Raw genomic sequence first — 19,291 nt, forward strand, 5'->3', positions numbered from 1 at the left:
AGACCCCCGTTTCCGTCCGAGACCCCCGTTTCCTTCCGAGACCCCCGTTTCCTTCCAAGACCCCCGTTTCCGTCCGAGACCCCCGTTTCCTTCCGAGACCCCCGTTTCCGTCCGAGACCCCCGTTTCCTTCCGAGATCCCCGTTTCCGTCCGAGACCCCCGTTTCCGTCCGAGACCCCCGTTTCCTTCCGAGACCCCCGTTTCCTTCCGAGACCCTGTTCCCGTCTGAGACCCTACCCAGTTCCCCTCACTGCTGCCCTCATCATTCCCATTCCTTTGTACTCTCCGTTTCTCTCTTGTTCCTCCCACCCTCCCTGCTCCTCCTCCCCATGGGTATCTGATGAAACGCCAAGAGCGTTTCTTAGGGGAGGGGGTAATGTTATGTTCCTGTGTTCTGTGTGTTAGTTTATCATTGTTTATTATCATTATTCTTGTAATTTATTATTTTTCATATTCATGTCTGGTGCTCTGTTTATATTCGTTAGTCTTTGCACTCGTCTTCCCCTGTGATGTCTGAGTCTGAATGTTTACTAGCCCAGTCACTCCCCTGTGATGTCTGAGTCTGAATGTTTTCTAGCCCAGTCACTCCCCTGTGATGTCTGAGTCTGAATGATTTCTAGCCCAGTCACTCCCTTGTCGGGTGTTTGCGGTAGTTCCGGGGTTCAATCTTCTTTCCAATCTTGCATTCCTTACTTCCTGCTTTCTCTCCATTTCATGTTTGTACATAGCACTAATATACTAATCTCAGCTAACATAGAATTTGTACAGTACTAATTATACTAACACACTAATATGTTTGTCAAACTAACAAACTAATATTCACTAGTATTGGGTATTTGTAATTTAAATCACTTAACTAACTTACTAATGCATCTCCAGTTTCAATTCTGTTCTGTAACTCCGCCTCCCTATTCTATCACTGATTACTTGTTTAGTTTCAGTGAAGTATTCGCACCTGTCTCTCTGTATCTCTGCATCTCCTGAATCTCTGCAATTGTCTACTCTCTAGTCCGGAGCCGTTTGTATTACATGTGTGTCTTTGTGAATCCAGTCCGTGTTTTCGTTTTCCCCTCGTTATTGTCCTATTACCCTTTCATGTGTCTCACCTGATGTTTATTTGTTAGACCGCCCTCACTCCCATGCCCCGCCTAGTTTGTCTCATTCCCCTGTGTATTTATACCCGTCTCGGGCCCCTGAGTCGCTTCCTCTCCAGGACCTTGGTCTGGCCCCTGCGCCATGTCTGGCCCAGTCCCAGGCTCTGGCCCCGGCCCAGGTGCTGACTTGGGCTCCAGACCCCTCCAGGTCAAGAAGAAAGAGACCCCAGGCCCGTGCCCGCCTGAGACCCCATGTTCCCCCTGAGAACCCTCCGAGACCCCATGTTCCCCCGAGAACCCTGTTTGCCGTCTGACCCGTTTTTCTGTCCAAGACCCTCGTTTCTGTCCGAGACCCACGTTTCCGTCCGAGAAACCCGTTTCCTTCCAAGACCCCCGTTTCCGTCCGAGACCCATGCTCCCTTCCGAGACCCACGTTTCCGTCCGAGACCCCCGTTTCCTTCCGAGACCCCCGTTTCCGTCCGAGACCCCCGTTTCCGTCCGAGACCCATGCTCCCTTCCGAGACCCCTGTTTGCCGTCTGAGGCCCTCGTTTCCGTCCGAGACCCACGTTTCCGTCCGAGACCCCCGTTTCCGTCCGAGACCCCCGTTTCCTTCCAAGACCCCCGTTTCCGTCCGAGACCCATGCTCCCCTCCGAGACCCCTGTTGCGGTCCGAGACCCTCGTTTCCGTCCAAGACCCCCGTTTCCGTCCGAGACCCCCGTTTCCGTCCGAGACCCCCGTTTCCGTCCGAGACCCATGCTCCCTTCTGAGACCCTCGTTTCCGTCCAAGACCCCCGTTTCCGTCCGAGACCCCCGTTTCCTTCCGAGACCCCCGTTGCCGTCCGAGACCCCCGTTTCCTTCCGAGACCCCCGTTTCCGTCCGAGACCTATGCTCCCTTCTGAGACCCTCGTTTCCGTCCAAGACCCCCGTTTCCGTCCGAGACCCCCGTTTCCTTCCGAGACCCCCGTTTCCTTCCAAGACCCCCGTTTCCGTCCGAGACCCCCGTTTCCTTCCGAGACCCCCGTTTCCGTCCGAGACCCCCGTTTCCTTCCGAGATCCCCGTTTCCGTCCGAGACCCCCGTTGCCGTCCGAGACCCCCGTTTCCTTCCGAGACCCCCGTTTCCTTCCGAGACCCTGTTCCCGTCTGAGACCCTACCCAGTTCCCCTCACTGCTGCCCTCATCATTCCCATTCCTTTGTACTCTCCGTTTCTCTCTTGTTCCTCCCACCCTCCCTGCTCCTCCTCCCCATGGGTATCTGATGAAACGCCAAGAGCGTTTCTTAGGGGAGGGGGTAATGTTATGTTCCTGTGTTCTGTGTGTTAGTTTATCATTGTTTATTATCATTATTCTTGTAATTTATTATTTTTCATATTCATGTCTGGTGCTCTGTTTATATTCGTTAGTCTTTGCACTCGTCTTCCCCTGTGATGTCTGAGTCTGAATGTTTACTAGCCCAGTCACTCCCCTGTGATGTCTGAGTCTGAATGTTTTCTAGCCCAGTCACTCCCCTGTGATGTCTGAGTCTGAATGATTTCTAGCCCAGTCACTCCCTTGTCGGGTGTTTGCGGTAGTTCCGGGGTTCAATCTTCTTTCCAATCTTGCATTCCTTACTTCCTGCTTTCTCTCCATTTCATGTTTGTACATAGCACTAATATACTAATCTCAGCTAACATAGAATTTGTACAGTACTAATTATACTAACACACTAATATGTTTGTCAAACTAACAAACTAATATTCACTAGTATTGGGTATTTGTAATTTAAATCACTTAACTAACTTACTAATGCATCTCCAGTTTCAATTCTGTTCTGTAACTCCGCCTCCCTATTCTATCACTGATTACTTGCTTAGTTTCAGTGAAGTATTCGCACCTGTCTCTCTGTATCTCTGCATCTCCTGAATCTCTGCAATTGTCTACTCTCTAGTCCGGAGCCGTTTGTATTACATGTGTGTCTTTGTGAATCCAGTCCGTGTTTTCGTTTTCCCCTCGTTATTGTCCTATTACCCTTTCATGTGTCTCACCTGATGTTTATTTGTTAGACCGCCCTCACTCCCATGCCCCGCCTAGTTTGTCTCATTCCCCTGTGTATTTATACCCGTCTCGGGCCCCTGAGTCGCTTCCTCTCCAGGACCTTGGTCTGGCCCCTGCGCCATGTCTGGCCCAGTCCCAGGCTCTGGCCCCGGCCCAGGTGCTGACTTGGGCTCCAGACCCCTCCAGGTCAAGAAGAAAGAGACCCCAGGCCCGTGCCCGCCTGAGACCCCATGTTCCCCCTGAGAACCCTCCGAGACCCCATGTTCCCCCCGAGAACCCTCCGAGACCCCATGTTCCCCCCGTGAACCCTCCGAGACCCCATGTTCCCCCCCGAGACCCCTGTTTGCCGTCTGACCCGTTTTTCTGTCCAAGACCCTCGTTTCTGTCCGAGAAACCCGTTTCCTTCCGAGACCCTCGTTTCCGTCCGAGACCCATGCTCCCTTCCGAGACCCCTGTTTGCCGTCTGAGGCCCTCGTTTCCGTCCGAGACCCACGTTTCCGTCCGAGACCCATGCTCCCTTCCGAGACCCCTGTTTGCCGTCTGAGGCCCTCGTTTCCGTCCAAGACCCACGTTTCCGTCCGAGACCCCCGTTTCCGTCCGAGACCCATGCTCCCTTCCGAGACCCCTGTTTGCCGTCTGAGGCCCTCGTTTCCGTCCGAGACCCACGTTTCCGTCCGAGACCCCCGTTTCCTTCCGAGACCCCCGTTTCCGTCCGAGACCCCCGTTTCCGTCCGAGACCCATGCTCCCTTCCGAGACCCCTGTTTGCCGTCTGAGGCCCTCGTTTCCGTCCGAGACCCACGTTTCCGTCCGAGACCCCCGTTTCCGTCCGAGACCCCCGTTTCCTTCCAAGACCCCCGTTTCCGTCCGAGACCCATGCTCCCCTCCGAGACCCCTGTTGCGGTCCGAGACCCTCGTTTCCGTCCAAGACCCCCGTTTCCGTCCGAGACCCCCGTTTCCGTCCGAGACCCCCGTTTCCGTCCGAGACCCCCGTTTCCGTCCGAGACCCATGCTCCCTTCTGAGACCCTCGTTTCCGTCCAAGACCCCCGTTTCCGTCCGAGACCCCCGTTTCCTTCCGAGACCCCCGTTGCCGTCCGAGACCCCCGTTTCCTTCCGAGACCCCCGTTTCCGTCCGAGACCTATGCTCCCTTCTGAGACCCTCGTTTCCGTCCAAGACCCCCGTTTCCGTCCGAGACCCCCGTTTCCTTCCGAGACCCCCGTTTCCTTCCAAGACCCCCGTTTCCGTCCGAGACCCCCGTTTCCTTCCGAGATCCCCGTTTCCGTCCGAGACCCCCATTTCCGTCCGAGACCCCCGTTTCCTTCCGAGACCCCCGTTTCCTTCCGAGACCCTGTTCCCGTCTGAGACCCTACCCAGTTCCCCTCACTGCTGCCCTCATCATTCCCATTCCTTTGTACTCTCCGTTTCTCTCTTGTTCCTCCCACCCTCCCTGCTCCTCCTCCCCATGGGTATCTGATGAAACGCCAAGAGCGTTTCTTAGGGGAGGGGGTAATGTTATGTTCCTGTGTTCTGTGTGTTAGTTTATCATTGTTTATTATCATTATTCTTGTAATTTATTATTTTTCATATTCATGTCTGGTGCTCTGTTTATATTCGTTAGTCTTTGCACTCGTCTTCCCCTGTGATGTCTGAGTCTGAATGTTTACTAGCCCAGTCACTCCCCTGTGATGTCTGAGTCTGAATGTTTTCTAGCCCAGTCACTCCCCTGTGATGTCTGAGTCTGAATGATTTCTAGCCCAGTCACTCCCTTGTCGGGTGTTTGCGGTAGTTCCGGGGTTCAATCTTCTTTCCAATCTTGCATTCCTTACTTCCTGCTTTCTCTCCATTTCATGTTTGTACATAGCACTAATATACTAATCTCAGCTAACATAGAATTTGTACAGTACTAATTATACTAACACACTAATATGTTTGTCAAACTAACAAACTAATATTCACTAGTATTGGGTATTTGTAATTTAAATCACTTAACTAACTTACTAATGCATCTCCAGTTTCAATTCTGTTCTGTAACTCCGCCTCCCTATTCTATCACTGATTACTTGTTTAGTTTCAGTGAAGTATTCGCACCTGTCTCTCTGTATCTCTGCATCTCCTGAATCTCTGCAATTGTCTACTCTCTAGTCCGGAGCCGTTTGTATTACATGTGTGTCTTTGTGAATCCAGTCCGTGTTTTCGTTTTCCCCTCGTTATTGTCCTATTACCCTTTCATGTGTCTCACCTGATGTTTATTTGTTAGACCGCCCTCACTCCCATGCCCCGCCTAGTTTGTCTCATTCCCCTGTGTATTTATACCTGTCCTTTTCAGTTGCACGCTGCTAGTTCGTCTTGTCCTGTTTTCTTGTCTGAGTCCTTGATTCCTTCCCCCAGTTCTAGCCTCCTTGTTTCCTTGCCCTTGCCCTTGCCCTTGCCCTTGCCCTTGCCCTTGCCCTTGCCCTTGCCCTTGCCCTGCCCTTGCCCTTGTTTATCTGGATTTCCGGTTCTGACCCCTGCCCGCTTCCCTGGACTCTTCTTTGCATTGTGAATATCTGTACCTCTGCTTTGTTGGACTGACCCCCTGGTTTTTGGCTCCGCTCTGTCTGCCCCTTTTGGAATTAAATCTGCCATTTTTCTACACCCCTGTCTGCTTTTGGTTCCTCTGTTCCCCCCAGCATAACACACCAGGGTTAATAAAATAATTTATTAAATAATAATTTATTTAATGAAATAATTTATTTTAAACAAAACTACACACACAGAGTAGAGAGGGACTAATCTAATCACGGAGAACAATGCTGACTAAGGTAGGGATGTGTGTGCGTGTGTGTGTGTGCACGCGCGCTCACCAGTAACCCTTTTTGTCTCCGGACAAGAGGGTGGAGGACACTGTGCTAGTAGTTAGGAGTGAAACACGTGTGTGATTAACTCCACACGTTACATACGTGATAACGGCGAACAGATTCACATAAATAAGCTGCAAAGCTAAAGGCATATTCAAATAATAACGGTGAACTCCAAACAGAAACACATACATTTACAGCAGGCTAAACTAAACAGTAGCTAATGGCTGGGTGGCCTTTTATTAATCAAGCCTCTGCACCCCAACATGTCTGGACTGTTGTGCAAGGCAGAAATATGCAATTAAATTAGTTTTATTAAATACAACAGTTAGCCAAATTAGCTTGCCATTTTAGGATACATTCAAGATTTTGGATTTCACAAAGTGAGTTCACGATTTAAGTAGACCATACATCACATTTCTGGCCCAATTATCAAGATTGACTGATTATTCACCATAATTTCAACACCATAATTACTTTTTTATGGATTCACCTGTTTTACAGAAAACCATATCAACCTGAACATCCACAAGAAGTGCCCTGTTTTGTGAGATGGACACATAAGTATCCAAAGAAAACTTACATTCAGTTCTTACTCATTCTTCTGAGCAACCATGGTAATTCATTTATTGTCATTAATAAAATGTACTATTTATTTTGCATTATTTTGTAATACCCGATCGGTATTGTATGTATGTATGTATGTATCTAAGTTTCTGTAATGTGAGAAAGCTAAATTGATTCCTGATTTGATTAGATAAAAAATTAATACATAGCTATTAGGACACTGGAAATCAGAAAGTAAAATACTTTTATTACACCATTTTATTTTAATGTGTAACTGCTACAAATGCATGTCTAATTGTGTAATTCTTTTTAATTGCACTGTTCCGCAGTATTTGAAAGTATTATCAGAGCGTGGTTAACCCTATCCACTCTGCCCCCTTGTGGTTGTTTGTTGCATTCATATTCATATTGTACATATAAAAAACTGTGACCAAAAAACCACAAAATGGCAGTGCCAGATTGTTAAAAAGACGCTAGCGAGAACAGCAGTGTAGATGCTTATCAGCCTCTTATTTGCAAAGCAGGGCAAAAAAACTCCAGCCTCCCCCGAGCCATGCTCACCTTGCCACAGACTCAGACAATAAAAGGCATATTCAAACAATCCTTGATACCATTTCTCTATGTTAAAAAATCATGTTCCAATATAAGAACAAAAATATACAATTCAGAAGTTGCATGAATAAACACATTGGCTTTTATTCCATGTCCTGCCTATCCGGTTTGGTAGAACAGGGCAAGTTTCTTGTTCGGGGTTTCCTCCCCTTTCCAACAAGGTATAGTGTCTCATATTCAGGTGATGGACAGTGTAGGAATATTGTTGTGTGCACATAGCAGAATAAATATAAAGACTTGCATAACTACAGGATTTTGAATTGCTGTAGATAAATCTGTAATTGTACTGGCTAAAGGGGCTCTGGTTAACCTAATTTTGAAGTAAAGTCCCATTTTAAATATGATGCAAATTGGTTAGAAAGCGAGTAAAGAGTAATCCTTTCTGGTGAGCTTGTTGAACACTTTGGGCATGCTTTACAAAAACACTTATATGTGTGAATAAAACAAACGGCAAGGTTAATTCTCTTGACATTTTGTATCAAATAATCTGTTTTAATGGGAAAAAAAGCTTTTTTGTCGAGAGTGTCAAGAGAAAATTCATTCCCATCAGTCACACAATCAATAAAATGTATATATTTTATTTATTTTCACAGAGTGCTCAACCAGTACACATTGTCCCTGGAAGATGGAGAAACAGCTTGTTGATCAAGACACTACTTATATTAATACTTTTTGTTGGGTTTTTTTCTGTTTATTTTTCTAGAACTTACAACTGGACAACTATAATGGTAATAGCAGTTTAATTTCTTATTGTGAGCTGAGTTTGTAAAAGTCACCTTGTCATACAGAAGTAAGAACATAGGCAAAGTGTGTAATACACTGTATACACTGTGTAAACAAAGTAAACATTTCTAGTTTACTTTGTATAAGTGAGGAGTTTTAAATGTTGATGAACTTGTTGAAACGTACATGTTCTGTATGCAGTGCCAAACATTAAACAAGGGTGTTTGCTTTTAAAATTGGTGGATTCAGAAGTTGCCATTTAAAACAGAATCTCATTTCCCTGACACTGCTGAACTGATGTTTTATGAGACGGGGATACTATGATCGGTGTTTCTCGTAGTTTGGCCTCTAGGTTTGAAAGCTCACTGGGATGGTTCAGTGTGTTTGAAATGTGATGTGTGCTTCTGTATGTGTGTGAGGATGTGTCCATGCATGTGATGTGTGTGTATGTGCAGAGTATAGAGGAACAGAGAGACACCAAATTCAATTAAATTCTCTCTGCCCTCAGGTTGTATTGGGTAAACTGTACCCCAACAGCTTGCAGGTGAAATGGGTGAGTTGCACATTTTTTGAGACTTCTCTGTCTTTTCTGAGCAGCCCTCACTCTGAATATAACATAATTGCATCATATTGGGACCTCTATCAATGAATCAGACAACCAATAATAAGGAAATGGGGGTGGTGAGGAGGGGTTGGGGTCAGATTATTAATTCTATGATGACTGATCAAACGTCTGATGAACCTCAATTTCAGCAACCATTGAGTTTTTCATTATTCTCAAACAGGAGTCTGCGGATGACATAATGCGTTCAATATTGGGCGATCTCCCAAAAGCTGGTAACTTCAGCTCTATCGAAAGCTCTTCCAGTGGCCAACACAGTGTGGTCAACCTGGAGCAGCCCAGAGCCCAGTACTGTGTGGGGGACACCTTGAGCGTGCTGGTAAACGTGAAGGACTACAGGGGGAACCCAAAAGCGCATGGAGGCGACTTCATCCTGGCCCGGATCCACTCTCCCGAACTCCAGGCTTCTGCATCAGGACAAGTCACTGACCTGCTCAATGGCTCCTACCGTGTGAGTTTCCACCTGTTCTGGCCTGGAGACGTACTGGTGTCTGTGATTCTCATACACTCCTCTGAGGCAGTTGGGATCCTCAGGAGAATCAGTGCGCACAACTATGATAAGATCAGATACATCGGAACCTTCTATAGAGGTAAAGAAAAGGAGCAATCTCGGTGTGGTGTCCGGCTCAAATCGGACAAGCCCCTCTGCGAGTACAGGAAGAAGGAAGATGCGGAGTACTACGCCTGCATCCCACCCAAAACCCTTCCCTGCAGCACCCTGAGGACCATGCGGTCAAGAAATGGCCCAATTCCTAACATGACCAAGGATGAGTATGATCTCTTGAGCCGGTAAGTCTTGGTCTGTGGACAATGCAAACTGTTAAAGGGGTGGTTCTAAAACTCAGTTCTGGGGACCCCTGTGTACGTTGGCTTTCATTTCAACCACAGTCGCAGTTCCACAATTGTAACAAATGGTAAATTTTACACATTATGTTAGGAACTGCTATGGGGCATTACATTGCACCACAACACCCCTTGGATGTTCTTTCTTTTTCTTTGTTTTGGGAGATAGTGAGATCAAGAACTGGGTTGTGGGGTGTCATGATGACTAATGCGTTGTGGCACATAATTGTCAGGAGTGGGGGACAGAGGAACCAATAGCAGACGCAGGGGTAATATGCAAAAGGCAGGCTTTATTTAACAAGGGGCAGGCAGAGCGTAATCGAGTTCAAAATTAAAGATAAAGATCAAACCAGCAAAAGTACAAATCAAAATCCAAAAAACACAGAGAGCCAAAAGCCAGGCTGAATTAAAAACCAGAAATATCAAAAACTGAGAAACAAGACAGAATGCCACAAGGACAAAGGAACGGGGGAGGAGGCTAGAACTTGGGGAAAGGAATACAAGGGCTCGGAACTCCAAAAACTGGGAGAGACGAACTAGCAAAGAACAACTGAGAAGGACAGGTATAAATACACAGGTGAAGGAGACAACCTAGGTGGGGCTTGGGAGTGAGGGCGGTCTAACAAATAAACACCAGGTGAAAAACATGAAAGGGCAATAATACAATAACGAGGGATGCACGAAGACACACATGAAATAGAAACGGCTCCGGACTAGGGAGTGGACAATTGCACAGAGTTAAGGAACGTAGTGATAGGGGAGAGCAGGTGCGAACACTTCGCTGAATCAAGGCCAGCAATTTAGGGATAGAACAGGGAGGCGGAGTTATCGAGCAGTATAGAAGTAGAGAGTTAGTCTGTTAGTTATGTGAATGTTAGTTAGGGCGGCCGTAGTGCGTAGGGCGTTGTCCTTAAGGTACATGACTGGGATGACTGAGAGCTGCAAGGTCGGTGGTTCGAACCCCAGTGTAGCCACAGTAAGATCTGCACAGCCGTTGGGCCCTTGAGCAAGGCCCTTAATCCTGCATTGCTCCAGGGGAGGATTGTCTCCTGCTTAGTCTAATCAACTGTACGTCGCTCTGGATAAGAGCGTCTGGAAAATGCCATTGATGATGATGATGATGATAATGTTAGTTAGACAAACATATTAGTGTGTTAATATAATTAGTCCTGTACAAATTCTATGTTAGTAGTTATTAGTAGATTAGTGCCATCTACAAACATCAATGAAGGAAAAGCAGGAAGTAAGAGAAATGAAACTGAGAAGGAATCTTGGGAACCCGGAAAATTCCGAAACCACCCGAATAGTGAATCACGTAGACAGGGAAATGAACCCCGAATAGTGAATCACGTAGACAGGGAAATGAACCCCGAATAGTGAATCACGTAGACAGGGAAATGAACCGAGCTCAGATTACACTGAGGCACAGACATCACAGGGGAAGCAAAGAAATATGAATAAATAAACAGAGGACCAGACATTATTTAAAATAATAAATTCAGAGAATAACAAAATTAAACAGGCAGAACTCAGGAACATTACAAAATTGTGATTTTTAGAGGTTCCTATCTTTGTAAGGAAAAACCCTAAGTATCATAACTGGCCTCAGAAAACATGTATACAGGCATCTATTATCTATCTTGGAGGAGATGCAGTGCAGTTTGTAAGCACTGTGACAGTGGTACAATGTGTAATAATTAAGTCAGCATATTAGCTAATAAATGATGGTTTACCTGATATTTCTTAATTAATTCATGGTTACTATGCAATTAACAGGTACAGCGACCTTTAACCAACAAGATGCTTGTTGATCCTTGATTCGGCCTGTCTTTTGAAACCAGTAATAAATGCGACTGGTTCCTGATTTGTAATTTTAGTGTGCTCAAAACCCTTGAAGGCTTAATGTGAGCTAACTAATGGCATGGTATAATGAAACAAATAGTACTTTGTGTCTGTATCACTCTCCTAGACACCCTTGTGAACATTTGTTGCAAATATTAAAATACAAATAAATGACAATCTTTATTTGCACTTTATTATACGTCACCCTGGACAGCAGCGTCTGCCAAGTGACTGTAACTTTGGCCCAGGTTCTGAACACTCAGATGTTTCTTTGTGTGTTCTGCTCTTTTTCCATAGCATCTCTTACTGAAGTGCAGCTGCCAAAAAAAGTGACAATTTACATTTATAATTTATATTGATATAATTTATAACACTGTCTTTGATTATCAAAATCTCTGCTCTGGAACTTTCCTGTCCTGTTGGTTGAATTGAAATTAAACTCTCTAGCTGTACTCATTTTTTAAATATTCATGAGAATGTGTTCCAACACAAACCCTACTGATCTAAACTTCAAAATCTTTCCCACCTTTCATTTGAAGAAAAAACACTGGAATTGCAATGAGAAACAGTTTTGCTTCTGTGAAAGTCGTCAATTGCCCCGGTATGTACCCTAATGTCTGAAGCAGTCGGTCTCATCTTCTCCTGCTATTCGCACCGTTCCTTTTCTGATTCCCCTGGATCAATGTTGCCACACTGTGGATGTTTGCCAACTGCCAGTTACCTGCTTCATTTTAACAGAGCTGCCGGTGAACCCAGACTAGTGAAAATGTTCTCACAAATGTTACCGGAAAGTTTTGTCCATTATGTTGCCACTACATGGCAGCAATCACAGATTGTCAGGAGTGTGGAAAGATTTCTTCATTCAGTCAGAGGCAGTAATGAGTTAATAATGGTGTGACTTTAGGACACTGAAAACTATTTAACTCTTGGGATCTGAGAGAGGCCAGCTCAAAATCTAGGAAAAGTTTTTTTTTTGTCAGGTTTGAAAAGAGATAATGGTGTCATTATTTGAGCCACAACTTTATCCACCTTCCTCATACTGTGAATCTCTTCCTTTGCTCTTTCTTTCTCCATCTTTTTCATTCCCTCAGCGGGAGACCACAGACCAACTGAAAAGTGCATGGTGGGATTTGGAATGAAGTCCCCTTTACCGACTGGCTACTTCTTTAAAAACAAATGGTCTTCCTCCTCCTGCCAGACTGGCAGCTTGTTCAGTACAGATGCCATTAGCAGATGCCTGAAGGACAAGAAGCTGAAACTCATGGGCGACTCCACTGTGCGTCAGTGGCAAGAGACACTCATGAAAATGCTGAGAGGTAATGGCAATCTACAATATCACATAGACACGATCATTTGGGTGAACACTTGTAGGCCAGTGATAAAATGCCTGCATAAAATATTTGTTTTGTAATGATATTAACCAACTTTCTGCGTTACAGATTTTTTGAAAGTAACATCAAATTATTAACATAGTGACTACTTTTGTGTTATATCTACTATTTGTGCTTCAAAGAGAGACCAAAGCTGTCCCTAAAATGGACCCTTGAGGCACTCCACAATAATTAGAGCTGTAGATCGATACAAATGCATGTTCTAAGGTGGTCCATTAAAATGGCAGGTTCAGCTGTTTCAAAGGCAGCACTGAGATCTAAAACTAAAATGGAGGAATTTCCAGCTTCAGCATTTTGTAGAAGGCTACTTTAAGTGAGGCAATCTCATTCCTTTCCATTGAGCAGAAGCCAGACAGGATTTGTCTTAATTTCTACTCATTAACGGCTTGTAATTGTCTGGAGCTAACATTTTATAGAATCTTTTGGATAAAGGGCAACTTAGAAATTGGCCTGAATGTATTTAAATGGGATACATGTTTCTGAATGACGTCATAGCTTCTTTCTTGACCACATTTTCTGTATAGTGACAGATCTTCAAATTGTCCAGAATGACAGTGTGTGACACAATTTTTAAAAGGGACACCAGGATTACCTAATTAACCATTCAGTGTTTTGCTGTTTCAGGTCTGAAATATGTGAAACCGTATGATACACATTACTTTGCCCGGGCTGTGGACCCTGAAAAGAACATCACTGTCCAGTGGAAAATGCACGGCCATCCTTCTGTCACTGGCTACAACGTGGTTAAAGATATGTGCGGGTACATTTCCGAAGAAGTAGACAGAGTAGCTGTTGGTGATGTGGTGGTCATTGGAGTGGGACAGCATTTCAGGCCCTTTCCCCTGGAGATCTTCATCCAGAGGCTGATCAACATGCGGAAGGCCATCCTGAGGCTCCAGGAACGTAGCCCCCAGACCCTCGTTGTCATCAAGCTGGAGAACAACAGGGAATTTGGTTCAACGATGACCCACCTGAGTGACTGGTTTGGCTATGTGCAGAACCTGGCTCAGAGGAAGGTGTTCAGGGACCTGAAGGTGGTGCTGGTAGATGCCTGGGACATTACAACAGCAGCTAACACCTTCGCAATCCACCCTAACACCATTGTTGTTTACAATGAGATATCTCTGGCTCTGTCACACCTCTGTCATGATGCATAGAGGTGCTTTCTGAAAGGAACTATATAGCTGGGCTTTCAAAATCCATTTCTGCACAGATTATGTTCAAAGCTCAGGGGCTTGTGAAACAGGACACTGTTCTGTTGCCATTTTTAGGTTTTTAATTGTGTCTCTTACAGTGATAGTTGGTGTTTTAATTGTGGGTTTTTATTTATATTTAATATTCCGGGATTTTTCAAGCCCCTGAATTCAGCCAAATGTATTGATCTCCCACCAGTAGCCATTCCTACTGAGGTCAGGAGGAGTCCTCTCTGATTATTTCTCTCACTGCAGATCACACTCCATTAACATTGTCAGGTGATGGAAATTTGTTTTCTCAAGTACACTATTCTTATAGTTTTGTTCAGTTATGGGGTCTCGGGTGAAATCACAGAGGTTTTGATTGCTTACTGTTTTTTTCCGATAGCTTACACACTAAAATTGAATGCTCAGACAAAAGCATAAAAACCTTTATTTTAGTAACCATGCCTTAAACAAAGGCACCAAAAATACGAACACATTTTCTCATTTGCAATTTGTTTGCAATTCTGCAACACGCTTCTTGCAAAACACTACACACTGTTTCTTACATTAGACGCTTTCATGAATTCAATCTCTTGTAATCATTAGCCAAACACACCTGAACTTGGCAACACCCACCCACACACACATACATGTTAATTAATTGAACAGCAATCAGTCTGAGCCTTAGCAGTACAAATAGACCTCAGGTAAGGTAACCTCTTTTGTGAGAACTTTGCAAACATGGAGGCAGTGAGAGCAAGAGGAAAAGGAAGATGAAGAGATACATTATTGGCATTTTAGAGATAGAGAGGAGAAGGAGGAGGACAAAGACAAGAACAGAGAAGGGGACCAGAATATAGATGGAGACATATTTTCGACAATATTAGGGCCACTTTGGTGGACCATGTCATAAATCATGATGAGGGAGGCCGGGCAGAGAGTCCAGCCCAACCTGAGTCACTACACAGTAGCATCCATAATACAGACATTTAGACTGGAGAACTGGTATGTCTTCAACTTTCTACACAAGACTGTACCTATTGAATTGTTGCACATCACAGTACAATACAATGTAGGCCTACAATATTAGGTCTGTGCTCCTCAGTGAACCAAAAAAATAGGTATAGTGCTGTGATGCACATGTAATGCAGTTACCTTGGTGTTACTTTTGATCCAGATTTTGCGTTTGATGCACATATTAAAAACATCTCCAAAATTTCGGAAGGCACTGTCCCTAAATGATGCAGAAAAGCTTGTGCATGCTTTTGTTACACCTCAAGATTAGATTACTGCAATGCTCTTTTGTCTGGATGTGCAAATTCCTCTCTGAAAGGGCTCCAGCTAATTCAAAATGCAGTAGCTCGTATTCTTACTAGAACAAAGAGATTTGAGCACATCAGCCCAGTGTTTGCTTCACTTCACTGGCTGCCTGTTAAATTAATAGATTAATAGATTACAAAATACTACTTCTGACTTTTAAAGCCTTACATGGGCTTGCCCCTCTGTATGTAAACAATTTACTTCATCCTTATACTCCCTCCCGAATACTCCATTCGCAGGGTGCAGGCCTCCTTGTTATTCCTAGAATAACTAAAAGTTCCATAGGTGGCAGAGCCTTTTCCTATCGTGCTCCTTTCCTGTGGAACAAATCGCCTGCTCATGTTCAGGGTGCAGACACTATCGCCTTATTTAAAGCTAGGCTAAAAACGTATCTCTTTAGTCTGTCCTATAGTTGAGGGGCAGGAGTGGGTGGCTGGCATAAGCTAGTCTCTGGTGGACTTGGCGGTCAGTGCTGTCAGTGGATCATTGTTGGTAGTGCTGTGTTAAGCATAACCAGTCATTGTCTGGTAGTGACCGTCGCAAGCCTACCCTCATGCCTCTCCCTCTTGCTGTGATTCTTCCTGTTTCCAGGGAGTTTTTCCTTGCCACTGTTGCCCTAGGTGTACTCTTGGGGCCCAGGTTCTCTGTAAAGCTGCTTTGCAACAAAGGCCCTTTGTAAAAAGCTATATACAAATAAAAATTTAATTTATTTGAATTGTTACGACCTCCTGAGGGTGGAAGGCAATGTCTGTTCACCCATGAACAGGAACTGCGAGAGCAAATCATCGCAGATCACACAACATTCCATGATATGAACCGTGTCAGTATACCGACACTCTGCCGCATATTGAGTCAACACCAAATTACACATGAAACAGCTTTACAGGGCTCCATTTGAGAGAAACTGTGTTAGAGTCAAAGAGCTTCACTATGTGCAAGTAAGTGTCAGTGCACTATACTCTAATACAGTAATGGCAGTAAAGAGCTTTGCTATGTGCAAGTAAGTGTCAGTGCACTATACTCTAATACAGTAATGGCAGTAGATTGTGTCCTTCTGCCACTGCATAGATACATGCAGACAGAGCATTATGTGACCTCGGCAGGTGCCATTTTGGGAGCCATATTTTCCTCATTGCCAGGGATGACATTGCTTGTGATGTGGCCAGATCCTAACAGAAGGCAGGATCTGTAAACCATCCACCCCATCCCTTACAATACTATGTCATTATTTCTGGTTTACAGTAACATATTGTAATGATTACTGTATTGTACTTTTCTTTCTGTTTTGTTTTGTTGTTGTAAAAACCTGCAATGGCACAAAATAAAAATAAATAAATAAGCTGTATATGTGCCTTTCTATTTTTGTACTCATTGAAATTTGAGTAGAGACTGTACTGGGACAATCTCTCACAGAAGCCTGTATGAGAAAATGTAAAAGGTATACAAAGTAGTAAAGACAGCAGTGTTTTGTGTGAGGTACATCAGTGTGTTGCTGTTGAAAGAGTAATTTAAATGATTAATGTGTGTATCATTTTGTTGCAAAAATGAAAAATCATTGTAAGGATTGATAGGATTGAAAAAGGATTGTTAGGTTTTGATTGAAAGGTTTCATTTTGCCATAGAAGTGAGATGTTTATCTCCAAGTGTTGTGTCTTATTCTGCAACAAGTGTGTCAGCAATCGGTAGAAACTGTAAAGTATGAAATCTGGTAATTTAAATGAATGAATATTGAATAAATCTTTCCTTTTTTAATTGTACCCAGATGTAAAAAAAGAAAGAAATGAAGTTGTGCACAGTAAATCCCTGGGAGTGCAATTTGTTAAGGTGATTTAAAATGTCCAAATAAATTCAATATTTGCTGGACAAAGTTTTATCATTTATTAAATAGAGTTATTCATTGTGCATGCTTACAATAGATGAAGCAGCTCTTCTTGCAGTATTTCGGTTCATGAATTGGATATGCAGTTCACCATCACATCTTCTAAAGGCTAGTAATTGTTTGGAGCTAGCATTTTATAGAATCTTTGAGATAAAGGGCAACTTAGAAAATGGTCTGAAGGTATTTAAATTGATTGCATGTCACGTCTTGAGTCTTTCAACTGAAATGTTGATATCAAAACCAGAGAACCAAAAGCCATATACCAAGATATGTAATTTATTGTGGGCATGCGTCCATTATGACTGCAACAACAGATAATGTACTAGCCCACCTGACCAGCACCTGGCCTCATTGGCTGCCTATTCCCACACACATCTGCTTCAAGGCCCTAGTGTTGGCATTTCAGGCAGCTCAGGGGACTGCCCCATTTCACATCCAATCTTTAATCACTCCCTACTCCCCAGTGAGACCACTCCGGTCTGCTCCCTACTCCCCATCAAGACCACTCCGGTCTGCTCCCTACTCCCCATCAAGACCACTCCGGTCTGCTCCCTACTCCCCATCAAGACCACTCCGGTCTGCTCCCAACTCCCCATCAAGACCACTCCGGTATTTTGAGCATATATGCTAACCGCTAGTATCGTAATGGAATTTCTGTTAGCCCGGACGCATTTGTTGCTATACGTTTTAAACAGACAATATACAATATTGTTCTTGAACAACGTCTGTATAAAATACTGAAAGATGTATCCCTTTATCTGTCTAGTTTTACAGTGCTTCCTGAGTAAAGTTTGGAAAGAATACAAGCTGCTTCATTCTTTATCTTGGGTGGGGAAACTGTTAGCTATCTGCCGAGCTGATGTAGCAGGCTAGATCGCGCCACACACACACTGAAGCGGGGGCAGAACAGTCAGCAATCCTGCTTTGTTATATAGTGTATCCTCCAGCTGTCAACTTGCAACTAACCATAAGGATAACATTTAAGCTACACATGTAGTTGAATGGAATAAATGGAATAAAATCATATGTTAAAGGATTGTTTTCTTCCATTCAACTCCAAGTGTAGCAGACGCCGGACACGTGAGTCTAATAAAGCCGGAGCTAGTCATGCCTCTGTGCTTCCCCCCGAGCCCTGACGCGGCCCAAGAGGGAAGGGGGAAGGAGGTTCTGGAGCATCCCCCAGTCTGGGAAGAACCTGAGTTGATTTTGCCTGAATGGCCCCTTTTATTTCTCCCATTTTTCCCCACCCACTACACCTCAGGATCCACTCCGAGGCACCACAATATTCATAAATGTTTTTGTGAATGTATGTTGATTGATGGATATTTGTACTTGTATACCTTAACAGTGTGCTGTTCACTACCCCGGCACCCCACACTCATGCCGCAAGATACTACAGAGAAAAACAATCATCAGCCTTCTCCAAATCCACACAATGATAATTATCAGTTTTCATTTGCCAGTCCTGTTCATTGTTTCCTGTAGGAGTTTTTATTTAACAACTTTGAAATGCCTTAGTTATCAAACTAATAGTATCAGGGTGTGTGAAAGTTGGCTCGGAGCGATACTCCCTCCCAGTGTATTCTGTGTCAGCACCCATTCCAGTCTGCTCTCTCCCACAGAAGGCAGTTGCATTTACATTTTAGTCATTTGGCAGACGCTTTTAATCCAAACCAACTCACAAGTGCATGGATTCTTCCAAACTCATGTAAGAAAAGTCATGGGAAGATATAACAGAACCAAGAGACATGGTGTATAGCGAGAAGAGGAGAGGACCAAGAACTGAGCCCTGCGGGACTCCAGTTTGTAGGGGGTGGGGGTCAGAGACTGAGCCCCTCCAAGTCACCTGGTAGGAGCGACCAGAGAGGTAGGAGGAAAACCAAGCAAGTGCAGACCCTGTGACACCCATCCCAGACAGCGATTCACTTGACTTCACAAATGTTATGAACATCGCATGAATGACAACAATTCTGTACACATCCTTTATACACCTCAGGATGACAGATTGGTCAAGGCCCTGGCTGAAGTGCACGTTATATTGCAGTGCAATGATGTTTTTGGATTTGCCCACATTGATGGTGACGTCAAAAGATTTAGCAGCAGCATAAAGAGGTCTCAGAGAGTCAGAGGCAGCTGTGACTCACCTATCTTCGGGGACACCCTTGATAACCAGTTTCATTGTTGAATAAAGGGGTATGTTTATCATCCTGTTTAAAACAGAGGTAGTAAAAAAACAGAAACATATATGGTCAAAACATGAAGAGATCAATTATGCATTCAGTCAGTGGCAGCAGCAATTTAGGATGGGCCCTGGTGTAAGATTATTTTTAATTGTCCCTTCCTCTGACA

The 19,291-nt window shown here is 44.3% G+C and overlaps 1 long non-coding RNA gene across 1 annotated transcript; it reads left to right on the forward strand.

Annotated features, from left to right (window-relative positions):
• The first annotated feature begins 6,361 nt into the window (after nucleotides 1–6,361).
• On the forward strand, nucleotides 6,362–8,413 carry LOC133136517 (uncharacterized). The gene is made up of 3 exons (XR_009709536.1): nucleotides 6,362–6,582; nucleotides 7,738–7,872; nucleotides 8,376–8,413. It is a non-coding gene; the product is annotated as an uncharacterized LOC133136517 (long non-coding RNA).
• Nucleotides 8,414–19,291: the final 10,878 nt, after the last annotated feature.

This window comes from Conger conger, chromosome 9 (genome assembly GCF_963514075.1).
Source record: "Conger conger chromosome 9, fConCon1.1, whole genome shotgun sequence".
Lineage (NCBI taxonomy): Eukaryota > Metazoa > Chordata > Actinopteri > Anguilliformes > Congridae > Conger > Conger conger.